General features: G+C 47.2%; 1 protein-coding gene across 1 annotated transcript in view; it reads right to left on the minus strand.

The window, feature by feature from the left end:
• The window catches only part of TTC13 (tetratricopeptide repeat domain 13), a gene marked incomplete in the record, with an annotated part of 1,979,199 nt that overhangs the window by 1,088,462 nt on the left and 864,215 nt on the right, over positions 1–26,522 (minus strand).

Consider the following 26,522-nt stretch of genomic DNA (forward strand, 5'->3'; position numbering starts at 1 on the left):
ACTTGGCCGGAATACCAGAGGCTTAGTATTTCTGCATCGGTCAGGTCGTCAGTGGTATAAAACCAGGCAGCCAACGCCATTACATCAGTTTTTCTTGCCCCAACTGTCAGGAGCCCCCAAATAGGGAGCTAGGTTATGGTGGAAGAACACCACCAGTAGAAAATAAATACCAAAAATTCCCTGTAAGGAGACAGGAAGAGAGAGAGAGAGAGAAAAGTACAGTTTTGTACCTACCATAAATGTAGATGTCCGATAGGTATGCATCTGCAGTCCTTACATATGGGTTGTCCTGCCTCAGGCAGCCCTTCGGCCGGCCGGATTCCAAAGTCTGGGTCTGGCGTCGGCTGATGTCACCCTTTCCCCGACGTCAGAGCGCCTGGGGTATAAAAGCGTCAGCCGACGCCATCTTCCTCAGTTTTTCTTGCCCCAGATGCCAGGTGCCCTCTAAGGAAGGCTAAATTTGGAGAGATGCAAAAAATTCCAAACATGCACAGTAATATAAAACAAATACACCAAAATAGATAACCCCAGCTAGCTGTAAGAGGGATAAATACCCAAGAAATACCACAGAGGGGAAGGAGGGAGGGTAACCCTGACTGCAGATGCATACCTATCGGACATCTATATTTATGGTAGGTACAAAACTGTACTATGTCCTTCAAGGATACATCTGCAGTCCTTACATATGGGTAGAATACCATAGCCAAGCTGGGGGTGGTAGGATCTAAGAAAAGGATGGTGTAGCTAAAATGTTCTGCAGGACTGCCGTAGCAAAGCCTGCTCTGGGTCTGGAATACAAGGGTAAGTTGTAAAGCTTGGAAAATGTATGCACGGAGCTCCATGTAGCAGCTTCTAAAATGTCCTTGGTAGCCACCCCTCTTAAGAAGGCTGTGGAGGTGGCTGTGGCTCTGGTGGAATGAGGTCTAATGTTAGCTGGCACAGTTTTGCCATGAAAAGAGTAGCAGAATCGAATGCAATTTCCTATCCATTTTGAAATTGTCTGTTTGGAAATTGCTTTTCCTTGTATACCAGCAGCATATGCTACAAACAGCTGGTCAGTTTTTCTGTAAGTCTTAGTTCTGTCCAAGTAGTAGCACAACTGTCTGTGAATGTCCAGGGTATGCAGAAGTTTCTCCCCCTTGTTTTGTGGATTTGGAAAGAAGGTAGACAGGTGAATAGCTTGGTTCAATGAGACCCTGGATAACACCTTTGGCATGAAAGAAGGATTGGTTCTCAAAGAGACTCTGTCCTGATGAAAAATAAGAAATGGTTGTACTGCCATGAGGGCCTGCAATTCAGATACTCTTCTTGCTGAGGTTATGGCCAGAAGGAAGGCAGTCTTCCAAGACAAAAACTGTAGTTCTGAAGATGCTGCTGGTTCAAAGGGAGGTAGAGTTAACTTTTCCAACATGAAGTTAAGGTCCCATGTAGGCACTGGTGGTTTCCTTGGAGGATTGATGTTTTTAATTCCTCTTAGAAACTGCCTTAGGAGAGGATGAGAGAAGACAGGTGGATCAGTATTGTATTCTGCTGAAATTGCTGAAGCATGAATTTTTATGGAAGAGTAAGAAAGGCCATTGTGGAGCATTTCTGCCAAGTATTACAGGATATGTGCCATGCTCATCACTGTCGCATCTAGGCCCTTTGCGGCTCAAGTCTTGGAATCTTTTCCATTTTGCTGAATATGCCTTTCTTGTGGAAGGCCTGCGAGCTTCCATGATGATATCCTTCACTCTCTTGGATAGCTTTTCCTGGTGAGGAGTCAAGGTATTCTCCAGGCTGTCAGCTGCAGGGTTTTCAGGCTGGAGTGCAGAGTCTTGTAATTGTGCTGTGTCAGAAGAAGTGACCATTGTGGTAGAGGCCACGGTTTCGTGCACAACATGCTCCTTAGCAGTGGGTACCAGTGCTGTCTTGGCCAGTCCGGAGCTATCAGGATCACTTTTGGCTGCTCTGTCCTGATTTTCAGTAAGACCTTGGTCATTAATGGAAGAGGTGGAAATGCATACACTGTTAGAGTGTTCCAGCTGAAAGAGAGGGCGTCCACTTTCCATGCTTGTGGGTGGTATGTCCTTGAGCAGAATTTCTTCAGCTGATGGTTGTGGTGGGAGGCAAAAAGATCTATGTCCGGCCTCCCCCATGATTGTTATCTGAAGGAAGATGTCTGGGTGCAGCATCCATTCGTGTGGATCCATGATATTTCTGCTTAGGCTGTCCGCCAGTATATTGTCTTTTCCTGGCACAAACTGGGATTGCAGCTCTATATTGAGTTTTAGGGAAAGCTCCCAAAGATTCATTGCCAGCCTGCAAAGAGGGTAGGAATGGGTACCTCCTTGCTTGTTTATGTACCACATAACTGTGGTATTGTCTGTCCTTATTAGCAGGTGGCCTTGATGCAGAAAGTGTTGGAAGGCCTCGACTGCATGTATCACTGCCAGCATTTCCTTTTGGTTTATGTGCATGCGCAATTCCTTCTGTGACCATAGTCCTTGGATGCATCTGCCCTCCATGTGTGCTCCCCATCCATGGTCTGAAGCATCCGATGTAATGGTTTGGCTGGTTATTGGTTTGCTGAAGGGCAGGCCCCTGTTCGACAGACTTGCTTGAGCCCACCACAGAAATTCCTTTTGAAGGCATGGAATGAGTGGTATCAAAGCTTCTTCTAGGCTGTGACTGTGCTGAGACCATAAACTCCTTAGGTACCATTGTAGTTTCCTCATATGCAGCCTTGCTTGTGGAATCAGAAGAATGCACGATGCCATGTAACCCAGGGCCTGCAGGATTTTCCTTGCAGTCAGCTGAGTTTGTTTTGTCAGATTTTCGAAGTAATCCGGTAGTTGTCTTTGTTTTTCTTCTGTGAGAAAAGCCATTTGGGTGGTTGTGTCTAGTTCCGCACCCAGGAAAGTTATTCTTTGGGATGGAACAAGTCTTGATTTGTGAATGTTGACTGTGTATCCCAAGGCCTGAAGTAGGCGGATGGCATAATTCAAGTGTTTTACCAAAGTTTGTTGGCTGTCCGCATGTATAAGGCAGTCGTCCAGATATGGGTATATTTGAATCCCCTGAAGTCTGCAGTGTGCAATTACTGATGCCAGGCATTTTGTGAATACTCTGGGAGCAGTAGATAAGCCAAAGGGCAATGCTGAGAATTGATAATGCTCTGAACCTGCAAGAAATCTGAGGTGTCTTCTGCAACTTTGTCTGATAGGGACATGCAGGTATGCCTCCTTGAGGTCTAGAGTTACCAGCCAAGACCCCTTGCCCAGCATGGGAAGGAGTTGCTGTAGGGTCAGCATTTTGAATTTTGGCACAATTCAGTGCGGACAAGTCGAGAATAGGCCTCCATTGTTTTTCTTTTCTTGGGACAAGGAATAGTCTGGAATAAAATCCTTGGCCTTGTTCTGTGAGAGGAACCTTTTCTATAGCTTTCATTTGCAATAGGTTGGCAATTTGTTTTAAAGCCTCTGCCCTTTGATTCGGTGGCAGGTTTGCCATGCCTTTTATTTTTGGTAATGTATGAAAATGGAACCTGTATCCTTTGTCTATTATTTGCAGTGTCCATTTGTCCCTTGTAATACTGTGCCAATTACTTGAGAATAAAGATAGCTTTCCACCCAAAGGTGCTTCCAACTGAGCCCTGGTTGGCAGGGTCAAGGTGAAATCATTGAGTCTGTCCTTGTGCAGCAGTTGTAGGTCCTGCACTACCTCTCTGGTTAGGAGGCTGCCACTGACGTCCTCTGTAGGAGCCTCTAGCTTGCCCTCTACCTCTGGCATGCCTGTTCTTGCCTCTTTGAAATCTCTCTGTGTCTGGAAAGGACCAATTCTTAGAAGGCCAATTTCTGCTGAATCTTGGTGGTTGGACCTGGAGAAAATCTTTGACTGTTTGAACAGATTTAGCCTTTTCCTCAAATTTCTTTAAGACCTCCTGAGCAGTGGAGCCAAATAACTTTTGCTTTTCCAGTGGTGCATCCAGCAGCTTTGCTTTAACATGATCTGGCAGGGTTTGTTCCTTCAGCCAAGCATGCCTACGTATGACTGCACCTGTCACTGCTGACCTACATGAAGCTTCCAATGCATCATAACCACACTGCAAGAAATGGTTGCTAACCTGTTGTGAGTTATGTACCAGATCCTGAAGTGACTTGCGATCTAGGGGTTCAGGTGAAGACAGTTTTTTATGCAATTCATCTAACAAATACTCTTGGTACTGTATCATATGGAATTGACAATTTAATGCCCTCATAGAAAGAGTGGAAGTAGTATACACTTTTTTACCCCACTTCTCTAAAGCCCTGGACTTCCTTTCAGAGGGGAGTGGATTTTTAGTAGTGGCAGTTGCAACCCCTTTAGGGCCCTGGGAAATAGTTTCTGGGTCAGCAGAGTGGGCCTTTTAAAGGAAATGATGTGAGTCCGGGACCCTGTAGTACCTGTCGGGTTTGACAGGAGCTGGAGGAAGGGAGTCAGGGGTAATGCTAGACTCAGAATACACATCATCAATGACATTTAAAACAGGAGGGATAGCCAAAGGTCTATGCTGAGGTAAATGCAAAAAGGTCCTTAATCTCTTCCTGGAATTGGAGAATTCCTGGCACTGCCATTGGAAATGCTCTCTCATGGAGTGAAGGGTCTCCCCAAAGGACAGCTCTTCAGGAGGGGAGGCCGAGGGAATAGATTCCTCTGCATCAGAATCCTCGTAGGCCATAAAGGCCTCCTCCTGGTAGTCTGATAAAGCAGAGCCATCTGAGGCCTCATCAGAGGACTGGGGATCAGAGGACTCAACCCTGGGCCTTTTGTCTAGAGGAGGTTGAGAGCCCCTGTCCGGATGCGGCTGAGAGCCCCTAATTAAGGAAATAAGGTCCTCAGCCAAACTTAAAATCTGTGAACCTGTGGTGGATCCCTGAGGAATATCCTTGGGAGGCAGAGATTTTGGCTGTTTAGCAGCTTTAGCCCTAGTAAATGCTTTTATGGACATGGATGCAGGAGGCCTGGCTGCTTCACGTGCTGGGGTAGTTTTGTCTAGGGGAATGGTGTCGGATGATTCCTGAACACCGGTTTCTGAGGGAAATTCTATAACCGTCTCAGAAGAGGCCTCCGGGGCCGAGGTTGTCGGTTGTGCGGTTTCCACGGTCGGAAGTACCAAGGACTCGGTTTCAGCCAAGACCGAGACACTCGCGGTAGGCCTAGGCGTGGTTTCAGCCGAAACCACGGTCCGTGTGTGTCGGTCCTTGTCCTTCCGTTTTTTGGTTAAATGAGAAGTCGGAGTCTCCGACGACATATTATAACAATAACTAGCCCCAAAAAATTCCTCTGCAAACTCCGACCGACGCCTAAGAGTGCGTCGATTGAAGGAGGCACAGGCAGTACAGGCCGAGACGTCGTGGTCTGGGCCTAGGCAGGGGAGGCATTAAGAATGGAAATCTTTATGAGGTATTTGTTTCCCACAAGTTAAGCAATTATTAACTTTAAGCGTTTGATCTGACATCGGCTGAGGCAAGAAAGAGTCCCCAACGGGGTACTTAGCTTTTGAAGTCTTCGGTAGCTGAAGTTACAGGAGCTGGCCGACCGGCACTTGCGAACTGCTTCTGCTTCGGGCACCACGCGGCAAGAAAGGCTGAGGAAGATGGTGTCGGCTGATGCTTTTATACCCCAGGCGCTCTGACATCGGGGAAAGGGCGACATCAGCCGACGCCGGACCCAGACTTTGGAATCCGGCCGACCGAAGGGCTGCCTGAGGCAGGACAACCCATATGTAAGGACTGCAGATGCATCCTTGAAGGACATCAAGGGGGATGGAGGGTGGGAAACCAGGAATGCAACAGTGAATACACTCGAACATCTACATTTATGGTAAGTGTACACAACTGTACTATGTTCTTTGTGTTTCACTGTTGCAGTCATCACACTTGGATTGATTCCCAAAGTTGAGGAAAAGGCTGAAGGCAGTCAAGAAGACTGGGGGCTGACTAGGATGCCCTGCAAGACTGCAGTGGCAAGGCCTGCCCTGGATTTGGAGAAGATAGACAGGTGGTAATGCTTGGTGAAGGTATGAACAGAAGTCCATGTTGCAACTCCAGGATGGCCCTGGTGGGAACCCCTTTGAGGAAAAGCTGCAGAGGTGGGGGTTGCCCTGGTGGAATGCGTATTGACCCCCTTTGGGGGTGGTATCCCATGCTGTTTGTAGCAGAAATGGATGCAGCATACTATGTGCTATCCATACGTAGATTGTTTGCTTGGATATGGCCTTGCCCTCTGCCCCTGCAGTGAAGCTGACTAGAAATTGGGAAGTTTTTCTAAAAAAATTCATCTTATCCAGACAGAATCTGAGCTGTCTGTGCACATCTAAAGAGTGCAGAATCTTTTCCCCCTTGTTTTGAGGGTTAGGGAAAAAGATGGGCAAATGAATGGATTGGTTGAGAGCCACACTGGACACCACTTTAGGCATGAGGGATGGGTTAGTCCTGAGGGAGACCCTGTCAGCATGGAAAATGATGAAGGCCTCTACAGCCATGAGTGCTTGTAGCTCTGAAACTCTTCTAGCTGAAGTGATGGCCAGAAGCAAGGCTGTTTTCCAAGAGAGGAATTTTAACTCTACTGAAGCTGCAGGCTCAAAGGGGGGTGGGGGGTGGGGTGAGCTTTTCCAACACAAAGTTAACGTCCCAAGCTGGGGTAGGAGCTCTTCTGGTTGGCCTTAAGTTGTCAGCGCCTCTTAAGAACTGTTTAATGAGGGGGTGTGAGAAGAGAGGTGGCTCTGTGCCATAATTAGCAGAGATGGCAGAGGCATGAATTTTTATAGAAGAGAAGGATAGACCCCTGTGTAGTAAGTGTGCTAGGTAATTCAGGATGATAGGTAGGGAGGGCTGTGCTGTTTCAGCTCCCTTAGCCTGGATCCAGGTGCAAAAACTTTTCCACTTGTCAGCATAGGATTTTCTAGCGCTGGGGAGTCTGGCCTCACATATAACATCCAGGACTTGTTGCTTAGGCTGGCAGCTGGAGAAGAGGTCTGGGAATAAGACATTCTGCCAGGTTCAGGGTCTGCAATTGTGGATGCATGATTTCTCCATTCTTCTGGGTCAGGTGTGTTGGGATCTGAGGTAGGTGCCATGGTGGCAGGGGTGACAGTCTGCACACAGCAGTGGGTACCAGTGCTGGTGTGGCCAGTCTGGGGCAATCAAGATTGCCCTTGGTTTTTCCTCCCTTATTTTGAGCAGTACTCTTCAAATGAGTGGTAGAGGGGGAAGAGGGGGAAATGCATAGATCGAGAGGTTTATCCATTGGAAGGATAGAGCATCCACTTTCCAGACCTTGCTGTGAGGCTCCCTGGTGCAGAATTTGCTGAGCTGATGATTGGAGTGGGAGGCAAAGAGGTCCACCTTCGGGGTGGCCCATTTCTGGGTTACAAGGTTGAAGGTTCTGTGGTCTAGCTGCCACTTGTGTGGGTCTAGCAGGTTTCTGCTTACGTTGTCTGCCAGAGAGTTTAGGGAGCCTGGCAGGAATTGTGCTAGCAGGTGAATTTGCATGGCTGAGGTCGTGTGCCAAAGGGTCATGGCGAGCCTGCAGAGAGGATAAGAGTGAGTCCCTCCCTGTTTGTTGATATACCACATCACTGTGGTGTTGTCTGTTTTGATCACTAGAGGCCCCAGGGAGAGTAGAGGTCTGAAAGCTGTCAGAGCATGCTGAACAACTAGCATCTCTTTTTGGTTGATGTGCAGGTGTATTTGATTTGGGCTCCAATGGCCCTGAATGCACCTGCAGTCCAGGTTTGCACCCCAGGCATAGTCTGATGCATCTGCGGTGAGGGTCTGGGTGGCGTGGGGTTGTGAGAAGGGGAAGTCCCTTGTTGTGATTGCATGCTGCTGCCCACCAAAGAAAATCTTTCCTTAGACAGGGTATCATAGGTATGATAGTTTCCAGGAGAGTGTTGACACCAAAGGCTTTTTAGGTATCATTGTAGTTTCCTCATATGCAGTCTGGCATATTGAATGAGTAGAACGCAGCAGGCCATGAACCCTACAGCTTGCAGGATTTTCCTTGCGGATAACTTTATTCTGGTGGCTAATTGAGAAAAGTAGCCTGTCAGGTAGGCTTGTTTTTTGGAGTAAGGAATGCCATCTGGGATGCTGTGTCCAAGCTTGCTCCCAGGAATACAGTTCTTTGTGTGGGGATTAGATTAGATTATTTTCATTGATAGTATACCACAGGGAGGTCAGTAGGTCCTTTACAAAGGTCAGGTGCTGTAACAGCTTTTCCTGACTGTCTGCTTGAATCAGGCAATAGGCTAAGTAGGGGTAAATTTGAATATTTCTTTATCTGCAAAAAGCAATGGCTGGAGCCAGGCATTTTGTGAAAACTCTGGGAGAAGTGGATAAGCCAAAGGGAAGCGCAAAGAACTGAAAGTGCATAGATCCTACCCTTAAACATAGATATTTCCTGCAAGATTCCCTGATTGGGATGTGTAGGTAGGCCTCTTTTAGGTCTATGGTGGCTAACCAAGCATCCTTGGAAAGCATAGGAAGAAGCTGCTGGAGGGTGAGCATTATGAATTTTGGCATCACCAGAAAGGTGTTTAGAATGGATAGATCAAGGATTGGGCACCAGGTGCCCTCTTTTGTGGGTACCAGGAAGAGTCTGGAATAGAAACCTTGGCCTATCTGGTCTGCAGGAACATGCTGCATTGTCCTCATGGAGAGCAGGGAATGGACTTGCTTTTTGGCCTCTGACCACTGGTTTGGAGGAAGATTTGGGAACCCTTCTGGGGTTGGCAGAGTGTGGAAATAAAATTTGTATCCCTGCGACACTATGTTGAGGACCCATAAGCCTTTGGTAATAGAGGCCCAGTTGTTTGCATGGAATGAGAGTTTTCCTCCAAGGGGCACAAGCAGGTGGGCAGAGGTAAGGGGTGGAAAGTCATTGTGAGTTCTTACCATAAGGGGGTGGCTTAGCACTCCCTGTTTTTGAAGAGGAGGAACTCCATTGCTTAGATCTCTGCATTCCCTGGGACTGCTTTCTGGGGGGGGGGGTCTGCTTCCCCTGGGTCTTGGCTGAGCTGGCCTGGAGGGGGCCGGAAAGGACCAGTGCTTGGAGGGGCAATGCCTACTGAACCTCAGAGGCTGGGCCTGTAAAAAGTCTTTAACTGTCTGCATAGATTTAGCTTTTCCTTCCATCTTTTTTAAGACCTCTTCTGCCTTTGTGCCAAACAAATTGTCTTTGTTCAATAGTGCGTCCAAGAATTTTGTTTTAACATGGTCTGGCAAGGTCTGTTCCTTAAGCCAAGCATGCCTTCTAATGTCAGAACCAGTGACTGCTGCCCTGCAAGATGTTTCTAGGAAGTCAAAGCCACATTGCAAGGTGTGCTTAGTAACTTGGGTTGCAGAATGCATAAGCTCTTATAATTCTTTATTTTCTGCACAAACAGGAAAGGAAGATATATTTTGTTTGGGGAGTTCCATGGTATGCTGCTATTTCAGCATGTGGAACTGACAATTTAGTGCTCTAATAGCAAGAGTTGCAGAGGTGTACACTTTTTACCCCATCTGTCTAAAGCTCAGGAATCCCTGTCTGAGAGGGTGGGATTCTTAGCTGAGGTTGCTTGAATTCCTTTAGGTCCTTGGGAGATGACCTCTGGGTCAGCAGTTCGATTTTTGAAAAGGAAGTTGTGAGGGTCAGGGAGTCTGTAGTACCTGTCAGGTTTCCTGGGAGCAGAAGGGAGGGTGTCAGGAGTAAAACTGGATTCCATAAAAACATCATCCACAACATCCAAGACAGGAGGAATGACTAAAGGTCTGTGCTGTGGTAAATCTACGAGTTCATTGAGTCTTTTTTTTTGACTGAGGATAGTCCTGACATTCCCACTGGAAATGCTCCCTTAAAGTATGTAGGGTTTCACCAAATGAAAAATCCTCAGGAGGAGAGGCAGAAGGAATGGATTCCTCTGCATCAGAATCCTCATAAGCAGAGAGGGGTTGCATGTCTTCATACTCAGAAACCTCAGAGTCATCGGACTCCTGTTCAGATAAAACTACTGGAGACAAGTCTCTTTTTATTTTGGAAAAGGTAGCCTGGCTTCCCTAATACACACAATAAGATCTTCCGCCATTTTAAGCATTTGAGATTCAGGCATGGAAGGCATTGCCTGAGCTTGGGTCGTCAGTTTTTTTGGTGTAGTTCGCACCCTGGGCCTTAGAAACTCAGTAGTTTTAGATAGAACTGAAGACGCAAAAGAAGTCGTCGGTTTGTGTCGAGTATCGGTAGTGCGAAGAACTTCCTCAGAAGCTGGTGCTTGCTCAGCATCTCCAGACCCATCCAAGGTAGAGACATCCACAGGATCCTTAGTCGAAGAAGAGTCTCACGGAATACCGGACTCCAAACGGGTCTCAGTAGTGGCCTGCGAATCCACAGAAGCGGGCATCATGGACTGCGAAAGCACTTCATTGAGGACCGGAGAACTGACAACTAGCTTAACGGAAGCATAATCAGTTTTGGACCTGTGCGGTCTGTCTCTGTCTTTATCCTTACGTTTTTTCTTGACAGCAAAAATATTTAGCTACAATAAGGGCCCAACGACGTATAGTTCTGGTGTTGAACAAAGAATAAAAGCGACAGCAAGGGATGTCGTGGTCTGGGCCTAAACAGGTGACACAGTAAGAATGGAAGCCTCGGTGTGATATTTGCTTTCCATAGGCGAGATAATTGTTAACTTTTTCTGACATCAGTTAGAGCAAGAAAATAGGATCCCCAATGGGGTACTTAGCTTTAGAAGACTTCAACTTCAATTCAGAAACGAAAACTCAGGTAGCGGCTGACCGGCACTCATGCGAACTGCTTCTGCTTTGGGCTCCTTGCCAAGAAAACTAATGTAATGGCGTCGGCTGCCTGATTTTATACCACTGACGACCTGATGTCAGTCCTGGAGTGACAGCAACCGAAGCAGAAATACCAAGTCTCTGGTATTCAGGCCGACTGAGGACTACCCCTGGCAGGATAGCCCAAGTGTGAGTGATGACTGCAACAGTGAAACACGAAGAACATCTCTGAGATACTTCAGTCACTGAAAAGGAAGGTTAGTAATTAACTTTCTCACACTGCCAGAGGAAGCAAGCAAAAATTTAGACGTGATCCTGACAATTCACTGTTCTGAAGGCTGTGGAAGATGTAAGTAGTATACACTTCCTTCCAATACCTATCAAACATTTTCCCCAACTTGTAAGATGAAACAAGGCTATCTGTCCTGTTCCTTCTGAAAGAGCAACTTGTCCTGTTCCTTCTGACAAGGAACAGGGCTAGCTGCCGTAAAGAGTTTGGTAGAAACTAATTCTGACAAAGAAATTACTGTTATGTCTGACTTGGTGTTAAAATTGGAATTTTTGGGTCTGGAAATTCAGAGAACAGTATAAAAAAAGATAGCTTTTCAGTAGGGGAATCTAAAGAATAACTTTCCTCACATTCAGATTTCCCATTCTATGGTGTGGGAACTTCAGAAGCACAGTCTAACTCCTCTTCCTCAGAAAGGGAATCAGAATCTGAGAGAAGAAAATCTCTTCTTTTTCAAATGAGGGGAAGACTCAGCATTGAAAGACAAAGGGTCTAAATAAAGTTTTAGCAAAGTCCAGCCAATCCTCATTATCTGGTTTAGGTGAAGATAAATGTTCAGCTTTACATCTGCTTTTCTGGGAGAAAGTACAGTTGTGTACACTTACCATAAATGTAGATGTTCGAGTGTATTCACTGTTGCAGTCATCACATTTGGGTTATCTGCTTGCAGTAGCCCTCAGTCAGCCTGATTATCAAAGTCTTGGGTCCTGCGTTGGTTGCTGTCTAATCTTCCATGACGCCAGGTAGTCAAGTGTATAAAGCATGCAGCCGACGCCATTACATCAATTTTTCTTGCCTCAGATGTCAGATGCCCTCATAATGGGAAGCAATTATATACAAGGTTACACCCCCAACAAAAAAGCAAATACACCAAAAAGCTTTAAGCATATTAAACAAGAGTAGAGATATAGTCAATAGAAGTCAGGGGGCTGGAGGGAGGGTAACCAGGACTGCAACAGTGAATACACTCGAACATCTACATTTATAGTACGTGTACACAACTGTACTATGTTCTTCATGTTTCACTGTTGCATTCATCACATTTGGGTAGATTCCCAAAGCTAAGAATTAGAGGAGGTAATTAGACATCATAAAGACCAGCTATAAGGCCCTGCAAGACTGCAGTGGCAAAGCCAGCACTGGATTTAGAAAAAATTGGCAAGTGGCAATGCTTGGTGAAGGTATGTACGGACCTCCAGGTAGCAGTTTCTAGGATGTCCCTGGTAGGGACACCTCTGAGAAAGGCTGTAGAGGTAGATGCAGCCCTGGTTGAATGTGGTCTTATACCCTGTGGGGTAGGTTTTCCATGGTGCTTATAGCAGAAATGAATGCAATGGGCTATCCACTTAGAAATGGTTTGCTTTGAAATGGCCTTCCCCTCTGCCCCTGCAGTAAATGCAACCAGCAGCTGTTCGGATTTCCTGAGAGGCTTAGTCCTGACCAAGTAAAATCTAAGCTGTCTGTGCACATCCAAGGAGTGCAGTATTCATTCCCCTTTGTTCTGTGGATTAGGGAAGAAGGTTGGCAAATTAATGGACTGATTAAGGGCCACACTGGATACCACCTTGGGCATGAAGGAGTGATTGGTCCTGAGGGACACCCTGTCAGCATGAAAAATGATGAAAGGCTCCACTGCCATGACGGCTTGTAATTCAGACACCCTTCTTGCTGAAGTGATGGCTAGAAGGAAGGCTGTTTTCCAAGAAAGGAATTTCAACTCTGCATTTGCAGCTGGTTCAAGTGAGTTTTTCCAATACAAAGTTAAGGTCCCAGGCTGGAGTAGGGGCTCTCCTTGGTGGTCTTAAGTTTTTGGCCCCTCTGAGGAATTGCTTCAGCAGTGGATGAGAGAAGAAGGCTGGTTCTGTATTGTAATGCGCTGAAATGGCTGAGCCATGAATTCTGATGTTGGAAAAGGAAAGGTCCTTGTGAAGCATCTCAGTTAAGTATTGAAAAATATGGGGTAAATTGGGCGCTGCTGTGCCCATCCCCTGAGTTTGGCTCAGGAACAGAATCTTTCATTTTTCAGCATAGGATTTTCTAGTACTAGGCCTCCTTGCCTCCAGAATGGCATCCATTACTTGCTTACTGAGGGATGTTAACGGAGAGATCAGGTAATTAGCCAGGCTGCCAAGTTCAGGGCTTGAAGTTGTGGGTGCAGAATCTGGTCCTCCTGCTGGGACAGCAGGGCAGGGGTCTGAGGCAGGTGCCATGGTGGCAGCAGTGACACACTGCGCAAGAGGGGGTACCAGTGTTGGCGTGGCCAGTCTGGGGCATTCAGGGTTGTCCTTGGTTTGTCCTGCTTGATCTTTAGTAGTACCTTGGAGAGGAGAGGCAGAGGGGGAAATGCATAAACTGAAGGACAGGGCATCCACTTTCCAAGCTTGTTTGTGGGGAGTCCTTGTGCAGAATTTGTCCAATTGGTAGTTCTGGGGGAGGCAAACAGGTCTATTTCTGGGCTCCCCCATTTGTTTCTCAACATGTTGAATATCTTTGGTTCCAGTTTCCACTCGTGTGGGTCCATGAGATTTCTGCTTAGGTTGTCTGCCAGTGCATTCAGCTTTCCTGGCAGGAATTGAACCTGTAGGTGCACTTGATAGCTCAAGGCTGTGTTTCACAGAGCCATGGCTAGTCTGCAGAGGGGGTATGAGTGGGTTCTCCCCTGCTTGTTTATGTACCACATAACAGTGGTAGTGTCCGTCTTTACCAATAATTGTCCTGGAAGAATGTGGTCCTTGAAGGCTGTCAGAGCATTCTGTACAGCTAACAACTCTTTTTGATTGATATGCAGGTGCATTTGATTTGGGTTCCATTTGCCCTGAATGGACTGCCATGCCAAGAGAGCTCCCCATGCATAGTCTGATGCGTTTGTAGTTAGGGTTTGGGCGGCAGGGGGTGGAGTGAATGGCAGTCCCTTGTTTTGGTGGCAGGCCTCTGCCCACCATAGGAGCTCTAGTTGCAGGCAAGGTATGATAGGAATCATTGTTTCCAGGCTATGACAATGTTGCTTCCATAAACATTTTAAGTACCACTGAAGTTTTCTCATAAGCAGTCTTGCATACGGAATTAGAAGAATGCAGGAGGCCATGAACCCCAAGGCTTGCAGAATTTGCCTTGCAGATAGCAGGGTTTTTGTGGCCACCTGTTTGAAGTAAGTCACCAATTGAATTTGCTTTTCTGGCATAAGGTAAGCCATCTGGGTAGTTGTATTAATGCTTGCACCCAGGAATGTAATTTTTTGAGAGGGTGCCAGTTGTGATTTCTTTTCATTTAAGGTGTACCCTAGACACATTAGAACCCTTTTTACAAATGCCAGATGCTGTAGAAGAATGTCCTTGTTTTCTGCCTGAATTAGACAATTGTCCAGGTATGGATATATTTGAACATTTCTTTGCCTGCAAAATGCAATTACTGGAGCCAGGCACTTTGTGAAGACCATGGGCGCAAGTAGATAAGCCACAGGGCAGTGCAGAGAATTGGTAATACAAGTAGCCTGCTTTGAAGCGGAGGTATCGTCTGCAAGATTCCCTGATTGGGATATGCAGGTATGCCTCTTAAGTCTAGAGTTACAACCAGGCATCTTTGCCTAGCATAGGAAGTAACCGTTAAGAGTCAGCATCTTGAATTTTGGAATGTCCAGAAATGTGTTTAGAGTAGAAAAGACCAGAATTGGACACCATGATTTGTCTTTTCTGGGTACCAGGAAAAGCCTTGAATAGAAACATTGTCCCTGTTCCTCTTCTGGTACTGGTTGAATAGCCCCCATGTTCATGAGGGACAGAACCTGTTTCTGGGCCTCTGTCCACTGATTTGGGGGCAGGTCTGACCATCCGTTTGGGACTGGCAACCTGTGGAAATGAAATGTGTATCCCTGGGATACTACATTTAAAACCCATTTGTCCTGGGTTAACAGTTGCCAGTTTCATGCATGAAGTGCCAGTTTTCCCACCAAAGGGGCGGCTAAAAGGTAAGTGCTTGGTGAGTGTAGAGGGAAGTCATTGAGACTGTTTACCATAGGGAGGTGCCTTGTTGTTTTCAGATTTGGAGGTGGAGGCACTCCATTGGTTTGTTCTAAAAGTCCATTGTGTCTGAAACCTGAAGCCTTTGGAATGTCTGGAGTGGCTCTCGAAGGAACTGGAAAGGACCAGTTCTTAGTAGACCAGTGCCTACTAAATTTTGGAGGTTGCACTTGTAAGAAATCTTTCACAGTTTGCATAGATTTAGCCTTAACTTCCATCTTTTTTAAAACTTCTTTAGCCTTATTACCAAAGAGATGTTCCTGTTGTAAAGGAGCATCCAACAATTTTGCTTTAACATGATCTGGCAGAGTTTGCTATTTGAGCCAAGCATGCCTTCTTAGCACAGACCCAGTCACAGCAGCCCTGCAAGAGGCCTCCAAAGAATCAAAACCACATTGCAAAGTATGTTTTCCAACTTGTTCAGTAGAATGTAATAAATTCTGTATATCTTTATTTTCCACACAGTCAGAAATTAACATAATTTTCTGTTTAAGCAGTCCCATGATATGCTGTTGATATTTAAGCATATGAAATTGACAGTTTAATGCCCTGATTGCCAAGGCTGCAGAAGTGTAAACCTTCTTACCCCATCTGACCAGCTTCCTGGAATCTCTATCAGAAGGGGTAGGATTTTTAGCAGTAGAGGCCTTAATGCTCTTGGGACCCTGAGAAATAGTTTCAGGATCTGCAATAGGATTTTTGAAAAGGAATTTGTGGGAGTCAGGAACCCTGTAGTATCTGTCTGGCTTACAAGGAGCTGGAGGAAGAGAATCAGGAGCCTTACCAGATTCTGAAAAAACATCATTAACAATGTCTAGAACAGGAGGTATAGCCAAAGGCGTTTGCTGAGGAAGAAGAAGAAAATCCCCAAGTCTCTTTTTAGATTTTGAGAAATCCTGATCTTCCCAGTGGAAATGTTCCCTTAAGGTATGTAAAGTTTCCCCAAAAGAAAAATCCTCAGGGGGAGAAGCAGAAGGAATGGAATCTTCTGCATCAGAGTCCTCATAAGTAGGAATAGACAAACCCTGTTCATTAGAAGAGTCAGAAGAAATAGAATCCTGTTCAGAAGATTCATAATCAATGTCTTGCCTAGGCCTCTTATTAAGGAGGGGGTTGGCTACCCTTGATCAGAGTAATTAAATCTTCAGCCATTTTGATCATTTTTTTTAGGCATAGGGGCCTGCACACGTGGTCCATGCGTCAGTTTTTTAGACATAGATGTAGATTTTGGCCTTAATTTTGAAGATGGTGTCGGTTTAATATACAAATCTGTAGGCCTGAAAACACCCTCAGAAGCCGGTGCCTGCACAGCGGCTCCGGACCCATCTAAGGTAGAGACATCCGCGGGTTCAAGCATCTTGCAGCATACCGGACTCCGAATGGGTCTCAGTAGAGGCCTGCGAATCAAAAGTAGCGGGTATCAGGGGCTGCGAAAGCACCTCAATAAGTACCGGCAAACTAGCGACTGGCTTAGGAGAAGCGTCATCAGTTTTGGACCTCGATGCCTTGTCTCTGTCTTTTTCCTTGCGTTTTTTAGGTATTCCGGTAGTCGGATTGCTAACCGACAACATTTCTGGAGAGTTAAATCATGATCCAAAATATTTAGAAGCAAAAATATACCGAAGTTTAATAGTGCGTTGACAGTAAGGTACATTGTGGTCATGGCCTAGGCAAGGAATACAGTACAAATGAAAATTCTTATGCGGTATTTGCTTCCCACAAGTAATGCAGTTATTAACTTTTACTGACATCGGTAAGGAGCAAGAAAAAGTTTCCTCAACGGGGTACTTAGCTTTTAGTTGAAGACTTCGGTTCTAAAACTCGAAAACGAAAATTTCAGGAGTCGGTTGACCGGCACTTGCGAACTGCTTCTGCTTCGGGCACCGTGTGGCAAGAAAGACTGATGTAATGGCGTCGGCTGCATGTTTTATACCCCTGACGACCTGACGTCATGGAAGAAGGGACAGCAACCGACACAGGACCCAAGACTTTGTTAATCAGGCTGACCTGGGCAACCTGCCAGCAGATTACCCAAATGTAATGACTGCAACAGTGAAACATGAAGAACATCCTTCAAACCTTGGACCCCTCACAGTTTGGGTTTGTGAAGGGCAGATCATGTTTGCTCAACCTGATAGACTTCTTCGAATCTGTCACCAGAGCTGTCGATGAAGGCAAGGTAGTCCATACAGCCTACCTCGATCTAGCCAAGGCCTTCGACACCATCCCCCCCACTCAGGGATCACTGACAGACTCACTAACCTAGGCATTAACCCCTACGTCATAAGGTGGGTTGCCAAATGGCTCACGGACAGAACCCACATGGTGAAAGTAGCTGACTCCAAATCCGACTACCGGGCAGTCACAAGTGGAGTCCCACAGGGTGCTGTCTTGGGTCCTCTCCTGTTTGGTATTTACTTCTCTGAAGTCCAGGCCAACACCAAGGGACTCTGGTTAACCAAATTCGCATGACTGCAAAGTGGGAGCTATTATTGACTCTCAAGCTGATGTAGTCATCCTACAGAAAGGCCTCAGAGACACCGAATGGTGCCTGAACCATGGTGTTAAGTTCAATGCTAAAAAGTGCATCATCATCCCCTTCAGGAAAAACACGGTGCCCACGAACTACCACATCGACGGTAGCCCTCTCAACTCCCAAGGTGTGATAAAAGATTTAGGGACACAGGTAGATTGCAACCTCTCCTTCGACAACCATGTTGCCACCATAGTTAGAAAGTCCTTCTATGTGGCACACCTCATTACAAAAGGTTTCTCATCCAGGAAGAAAGAAGTCATAATCCCCCTCTACTCATTAGACCCATTATACAGTAGAATGCCCCATTTGGCATGTACCTCACTAGACACCTGCAACAACTGAAGAGGCCACAAAAATTCCTCACAAAGAGGATCCTAGGACTCAAACATATGCCCTATACAGACAGGCTCAAAAAACTCCAGCTTTCCTCCGTCTCATATTGCCTACTTAGAGGTGATTTCTGCTTGGCATACAAAGCCACATCTGACCCAGTGCTTTTAGACATGTTTCATCTGAAAATATTGCAATCCTTCCACACCACATGCTCCAAAGACCTCAACTTCATCACTACAATAAACAGGACCTGCTGGAGGGACAGGTTCCTAACCCAGAGACTTCCCATACTCTGGAATAAACTCAGCACTTCACTTGCCCTCTTCAAGAAAAATCTTCTTGACGACTGCAATTAGGGCAAAGTGTGTATTACAGTCCAAAATAAAAAGACTCTTGCTTGGGGACAACATCAAACAGTCATCCGATTGAGGGAACAAAAAAAGAAGTTATGTACTCACCATAACGTTCCATCTGAGTAGGTAAACTTCATTTGTCAGCAACCTGTGGATATCGGATCCATATCGGATCCGAGCCGGCATCTTCAAACAGCTAAGATCCGAGCTCCAAGCTCCTCCCCTTACCCATAATCCCCTGCCATCCCTCTCTGACCTCAGATCGAGTTTGCTATAGTAAAACAGCATATTACAACAAAAGGATCACCTGCAACTCCTAACCTGATGTTATCCGGAGAAAAGGACAAGGAATCCTTCTAGGATGCACTATAGGTTAGGGGGATGGAGGGGGGGGTTGGTTGCTGACAAATGAAGTTTACCTACTCAGATGGAACATTATGGTGAGTACATAACTTCTTTATCTGAAGTAGTTAACTTCATTTGTCCATCAACCTGTGGGACAGAGTCCCCAGCTACCCAAACTTGGGGGGTCCTCATGGAAGGATATTCAGGAGCACTGCAGAGCCAAAGGATGCTCTCCCTCTGGAAATTAGATCCAAACTTGTAATGGTTAATGAAAGTATGGGATGAAGCCCAAGTGGCTGCTGAACAAATGTCGTCCAAGGACACTCTGGAGCAAAAGGCAGCAGAAGTAGAAATCGATCGGGTAGAATGAGCGTGGACTCTTTCAGGTTCAGGTCTACCAGAACTCTTATATGCAAGAAGTATACATTGGGAAATCCATCTGGACAACATAACTTTTGATACTGGTTTGCCCAAAAAGGGTCTTGCAAAGGATTCAAAGATTTGCTCAGACTGCCTATGTTCAGTGGTCCTGTGCAAGTAGAATCTCAATTGCCTATGTACGTCCAGAGAATGTAATTTGTATTCACCCTTGTTTTGATAATTTGGAAAGAAAACTGGTAAATTAATAGATTGATTAATATTGGGCTCAGAAGCAACTTTGGGTATAAAGGAGGGATTGGTCCTGAGGGAAACTCTATCTTTATGGAAGACCAAGTACTGTGGTTTGGTGCAAAGGGCTTGAAGCTCCGAAACCCTTCTAGCTGAAGTGATAGCGATGAGAAAGGCTGTCTTCCAAGATAAGTATTTCAGATCCACCAAGGCTGCGGGTTCAAACGGAGGGCCGGTCAAGGCCTGGAGAACAAGAGTTAAATCCCATGGAGGGGCTGCGTCTTTCACCGGAGGCCTTAAGAGGAAGGTGCCTTTTAAGAAAGTCTTACATAATTTGGAAGATGCTAAGGAACCAAGGTCACTTCCCACATGATAATGGGAAATTGCAGCTAACTGGACTTTGATCGTGGAAGAGCTAGTACCTTGGTCGAATAAGGTCGACAAAAATTCTAACACCGCTGGTAAGGGAGCTGTAAAGGGATCCAAATTTCTGTGCTCTGCCCAGATAGTAAAGCGTTTCCATTTGCTGTTATAAACCTTTTTCATAGAAGGTTTATGAGCGGCCACTAAAATAGCCTTAACAGGGGACAAGATACCGGGAGTCCTGACTATTACTGAAACTGGATCAGCCAAGCTGTGAGCTTGAGGTTGTCCAGGTTCAGAGTTGGTAAACCCAGTGGGTGAGAGATCAGATCCGGGGTGGGATCTAGAATCCATGGAGGATTCCCTAAATGAGACCATAGGCATGGGAACCATGTTTGATGACACCAGAATGGGGCTATGTGGATCACTCTGCTCCCCAACCGACAGGCTTTCTGCAAGAATTTCAGCATTAGGGGAAGAGGAGGATAAGCATAAAGTATACTGGATGGCCAAACATGCACCAGAGCGTCTCTGGGGGATTCCCCTGGTGGGGAATTAGAGCGAAGTAGTCGCTGCACTTTGCATTCGAAGGAGATGCGAAGAGATCGCAGCAAGGTTGACCCCACTTGAGGAAGATTTGCTTCACTACTCTGGGGTTCAGAGACCACTCGTACCGTGAGAGGATGGTTCGACTCAGCCTGTCTGCCAAAATGTTCGACCGACCCGGAATGTGCGTCACTATGAGAAAGCGGTTGGTGGAGATCGCCCAATTCCCAAACTCTCATGGTCTCTCGATAAAGTGGGTAGGATCTGGTTCCCCCCTGTTTGCTGATATACCAGACCACTAATATGTTGTCTGTCTGAATTTCAACTGTCCCTAAGGGAAGAAGGCTTGGAGTGCTTGCAACACCAAAAGCACCGCTCTCATCTCTAGGACATTGATATGCAATAAGGTCTCTGAATGGGTCCACGTGCCTTGGACGGTTCTGCCCATACAGTGCCCCCCCAACCATAGGCGAGAAGCATCCGTGGTCACCGTGGTTAGAGGCAGGGACATAGAAAAAGGGCGCCCTATCTGGAATTCCGGTGATTGGAGCCACCAGAGCAGGGATTTCCTGCAAGCCCAGCTGAGGGGAATGGGTGAACTCAGCGGGCGTAGCAGGATGGACCACTGAACCTGCAAGGTCCATTGTAGTACCCTCGTGTTCAAGCGCGCTAAAGGTAGCAGATTGATCGTGGCCACCATGGAACCTAGAGCTCTCAGAACCAATTCCGCTGGAGGAGCCGAGGACTGTAAAAGGGACAGTATGTAGAGCTTCAGGGTACGAATCCGGTCCGGAGTTAAGAAGACTCTCAATAGGTTTGTGTCTAATCTGGCTCCTATGAAGTCTAAGACCTGGGTTGGATGAAGGGAAGATTTGTTGAGGCTGACTGTGATTCCCAGCCGGGAGACCAGGTGGAGGAATTAATCTCTGGCTGAACATAGTAGATGCCTGTTGGGGGCGGTCAGGAGCCAGTCGTCCAGGTAGGAAAAGACCTGTATACCCTGGAGTCTCAGGTGGGCCGCTACTACTGCCAAAACTTTGGTGAACACCCTGGGGGATGTGGTGAGACCAAAGGGGAGGGCCCTGAATGGGTAGTGACTGGCTCCTAGCCGGAAGCAGAGAAACCTTCTGGACAGTCTGTCCATCAATATGTGGTAGTACGCATCCTTGAGGTCTATCGAGCACATCCAGTCGATCTCCTGTAAGAGAGGGAGAATGGATTGAATGGTGACCATCCGGAACTTTTCTTTGGCCACTGACAAGTTTAGTAAGGACAGGTCGAGGATTGGCCTCAAGTCCCCCGTCTTTTTTGGCACCAGAAAGAACCTGGAGTAGATGCCCGATCCAGGCTAGTCTAAGGGGCCATACTGGATCGCCCTTTTTTCTAGCAGCTGCTTTATTTCTGCGGCTGCTGCCTCCCTTTGATTGGGTGGGACATCGGGGAGGCTCCAGGGTTTGGGTGGGGGATTCAGAAAGGGAATTTTGTAACCTCTGGATATGATTTGAAGCACCCAGCGATCTGTTGTAATGGACTCCCAAACTGCTAGGTGCCTCGAGAAACGTCCCCCGACTGCCTCCAGAGAGGTGCAGTCGGGTAACCCCTCAGGGCTGTTGCGTGGGCCGATCTGAAAAGGGTTCTCTCGACCCAAAATTCTTTGGTCCCCCTCTGCCTCTGGGCCAGCGACCACACTGTCCTCCTCTGCCTCTGAAGGACGAGGGGTCCGGAGCGAAACGGGACTGTTGAGACTTCCGGAATCACATCTTCTTCTGTCCCCTTTGGTTCCTGGAGAAGGACCTCTGGGGAGCCGAGAAGCGGACTCTGACGGCAGACGTCTTCCCATCTTTCTCACTCTGGACCAGCGTGTCGCGGACGGTCTTGCCAAAAAGTGAAGAACTGTCAAAAGGGGCATTTGCGAAGGACGCCTTGAAGGGTTCCGCAAAGTCTCAGAGGCAGAGCCAAGCATGTCATCTCAAAACAACGCCCACTCCACTAGCTCTAGCGGCTCCTTCCGTAGATGAAGGGAAGATTTGTTGAGGCACTTAGAAGCCACATAGAAGTGTTCGAAATAGACTTAAGAGTGGCCATTCGAGCTGAGAACACCTTCTTCTCCTCAGTCGACATGGACTCTGGGGGCAACCCGGCGTATTCCTTGATAAGGTCCCACTAGAGTCGTATGACGTGTCCCATATAGTTCACTGAACTTACCGTGAAGGTAGCTGAAGCGAACATCCGCTTCCCCAGGCGGTCCATCTTCCAAGACTCCTTGTCGGGAGGATGGACCGAGGAACTCTCCTGGTCCAGCTCCCTCTTGGTGGCAGCCGCCACCAACATGGCATCTACAGGAGCACCCTTGCTCCATACCATCCTATCAGTGGGGGCTAAGGATTTTATCCGGTCTCTTTCGAATGGGCTCAACAGTGTCCCTTCCATGCCCTGGTAGTGATGAGATCTACCAGGGGATCGGCGGGAGGGGACACCCAAGAGGTAGATGCGCCTGCGTCAAATGCCTCCAGAAACACAGACTCATCCGAGGAAGGCTTTTGGGCTGACCACCCCCATCTAATTCGAAGCATTTCCATAATGTCTCCGAAGGAGACGTCCTCAGGGAGGGTGACCTTGGGGAACCTTCCCCTTCCTCTAAGTCCGTGTCTTCTGCCAAAGACTCAGGTGAGTCCAAGTGCCTCCTCTTGCACATACGTTTGTGAGGAACCTCCTCTGGAGGGCTGTCCGAAGAGGCCTCACCAACCACATCGTGTTCCTCTAAGGGAACCATCTGGGACATAGGCGCAGGCTGTCCCTGGGGTCGGGTGATGGAAGGTAGGCCCGTCTGAGAGAGAGTGCAGGGTGAACCCGTAGTCAGAGCCTGGGGCCTGGAATTCCTCAACAATACCCTCTCCACTACATCGAACTCCGAGGGAGAACTGCTCTCTCTAGGATCCGAGAGCAGCCCCCTCGGATCCGATGTGTGGATCGGGGCCGGTGCCGAAGCAATCGGATCCGAAGGGCCAGTATGCTCCGACCAAGATGGAGCCGAAGACACACTGACCCCTCTGGATCTGAAGCTCATCTCTTGGCTCTGAGAACTCGGATCCGAAAAGGGACCCAACAAACTCGAGGGTGCGGTCGGAGCCGAAGTACAAAGCACTATCAGTGCCAAACCTCCCCCGGCTCCTATGCAACCCAGATCCGAAGGCTCTGAACCCTGTAGTGGGTCAGAGAAGGAGCAATCGGGGTGAAAAAGGGGGTCAAGCTCCCCCCCCGGAGAGGGGAGGGGAGGCATGACCACTCCCATCTGCAGCTGGGCCTGGAGGAACCTACGCATTATCCGGTCCATGTCTGCATCGGACAAGCTTCGGGTGGACCTAGAAGAGGCCACCGAGGCGGGCCGGGAGTGCCGCCTCGATGACTTCGAAGGTGACCGGGTCTCCTCCTCTGGCTCCGGGGAAAAGCGAGGTGAATGGAGCTGGGAAGGAGAAGGCCTGGAAGCCCTAAGAGAAGCAGCTTGTTTAGCCATCGGAGCTGAGGAGGAAGACTCGGCCCGCCGCTTGTGGTGTCTTTCTTTTTTCTTCTCCCACCTAGCATCCCTCTCCTCCTGGCCTAAGGTGGGAGGTTGAGTCCCAGCCAGTGGAGCAGGGGTGGAAGGGGGCACTGCTATGGCCGCGGCAGGTGCCACCGAGGGAGAGGAGGTCGAAGCCGAATCTGGGGGCAAAAGTCCCGCCAGAATCAACTTTGACCTCCTGTCCTTTAGAGCCCTGGGGTTGAAGGCTGTACAATTAGTGCAGCCTGAGGAAAGGTGGTCAACCCCAAGGCAAATAACACACCGAGTGTGGCCATCCGCCGGGGATAGCTTATGGCCACACTGGGTGCATTTAGAGAAAAAGGTTTTTAGGGCCTCAGACATAGTTAAACTAAAAATAACACAAGGCCCAACACACATGTCTTCACACACACACGGGGAGGAGTGAACTACACTAAAATTAACGAGATAACAATATTAAAACTAAAGGGTTTTAATACAAGGGGCAACACACGCCACAACAAGCAATATCACTCTACAGAAAAATTAGAAAAAAAAAAATTTTCTCACAGAATGACTAACTCCCACGCCTGGAACTCGTTCAAAGCTGTTGAGTCAACCGTGGCAAACGAGATCTGGGGTCAGAGAGGGATGGCAGGGGATTATGGGTAAGGGGAGGAGCTTAGAGCTCAGATCTTAGCTGTTTGAAGCTGCCGGCTCGGATCTGATATGGATCCGATACCCACAGGTTGATGGACAAATTAAGTTAACTACTTCAGATGGGGGTATTTTCATTATTGCATCATCAACTCGGTGACTACGGCCAACACCTTTTCCCCTTGCATCTATTTCTCCCATCCAGTGATCACTGAGCTCCATATATCCTACTGCCTTGCACATTTTTCCTCCACAATGTCAAAAGATATCAGAAGGTGAAAGCCAACCACCAAGTTATCCTGAAAAAAATGTTATATATACTAACACTTTCCTCAACAAGCTGGGATGTTAGATGCTTTGCTAACAAGGCCTCTAAGACTGGCCCAAATTGTGAAGGTGAGAGAGTGGTGTGTGTGTGTGTGTGTGTGTGTGTGTGTGTGTGTGTGTGTGTGTGTGTGTGTACTGTTCCAAACACATACTCACACCAACATATGTGCTGCATAGCAAATCACAGTGCACATCTCAATCCTTTGTGTTGCTAGCAGAGGTACCAAGCTTCCATCTGATGCCTTTCTCCCCCTCAGATACGTGAACTAACCTCATCAACTCATTCTCACCTCACTTGTCAGCTTCTACAGCACCTGGGCTTGGTAGTCAAACACAGATTTCCATGGCTGTAGTTAAGACTTCATTCCTCTGGTTCCCTAACCCAAGAGACTTCCCATACTCTGGAATAAACTCAGCACTTCACTTGCCCTCTTCAAAAATCTTCTTGTGACTGCAATTAGGGCAAAGTGTGTATTACAGTCCAAAATAAAAAGACTCCTGCTTGGGGGCACCATCAAACAGTCATCCGATTGAGGGAACAAAAAAAGAAGTTATGTACTCACCATAACGTTCCATCTGAGTAGGTAAACTTCATTTGTCAGCAACCTGTGGGTATCGGATCCATATCGATCCGAGCATCTTCAAACAGCTAAGATCCAGGCTCCAAGCTCCTCCCCTTACCCATAATTCCCTGCCATCCCTCTCTGACCTCAGATAGAGTTTGCTATAGTAAAACAGCATATTACAACAAAAGGATCACCTGCAACTCCTAACCTGATGTTATCCGGAGAAAAGGACAAGGAATCCTTCTAGGACGCACTATAGGTTAGGGGGATGGAGGGGGTTGTTGCTGACAAATGAAGTTTACCTACTCAGATGGAAGACATTATGGTGAGTACATAACTTTATCTTGAAGTAGTTAACTTCATTTGTCCATCAACCTGTGGGACAGAGTCCCCAGCTACCCAAACAGGGGTCCTCATGGAAGGATATTCAGGAGCACTGCAGAGCCAAAGGATGCTCTCCCTCTGGAAATTAGATCCAAACTTGTAATGGTTAATGAAAGTATGGGATGAAGCCCAAGTGGCTGCTGAACAAATGTCGTCCAAGGACACTCTGGAGCAAAAGGCAGCAGAAGTAGAAATCGATCGGGTAGAATGAGCGTGGACTCTTTCAGGTTCAGGTCTACCAGAACGCTTATATGCAAGAAGTATACATTGGGAAATCCATCTGGACGTAACTTTTGATACTGGTTTACCCAAAAAGGGTCTTGCAAAGGATACAAAGATTTGCTCAGATTGCTTATGTTCAGTGGTCCTGTGCAAGTAGAATCTCAATTGCCTATGTACGTCCAGAGAATGTAATTTGTATTCACCCTTGTTTTGATAATTTGGAAAGAAAACTGGTAAATTAATAGATTGATTAATATTGGGCTCAGAAGCAACTTTGGGTAGAAAGGAGGGATTGGTCCTGAGGGAAACTCTATCTTTATGGAAGACCAAGTACTGTGGTTTGGTGCAAAGCGCTTGAAGCTCCGAAACCCTTCTAGCTGAAGTGATAGCGATGAGAAAGGCTGTCTTCCAAGATAAGTATTTCAGATCCACCAAGGCTGCGGGTTCAAACGGAGGGCTGGTCAAGGCCTGGAGAACAAGAGTTAAATCCCATGGAGGGGCTGCGTCTTTCACCGGAGGCCTTAAGAGGAAGGTGCCTTTTAAGAAAGTCTTACATAATTTGGAAGATGCTAAGGAACCGAGGTCACTTCCCACATGATAATGGGAAATTGCAGCTAACTGGATTTTGACCGTGGAAGAGCTAGCACCTTGGTCGAATAAGGT

The sequence above is a fragment of the Protopterus annectens genome, chromosome 1.part0, assembly GCF_019279795.1.
Source record: "Protopterus annectens isolate FY-2018-M chromosome 1.part0, PAN1.0, whole genome shotgun sequence".
NCBI classification, from domain to species: Eukaryota; Metazoa; Chordata; order Ceratodontiformes; family Protopteridae; genus Protopterus; species Protopterus annectens.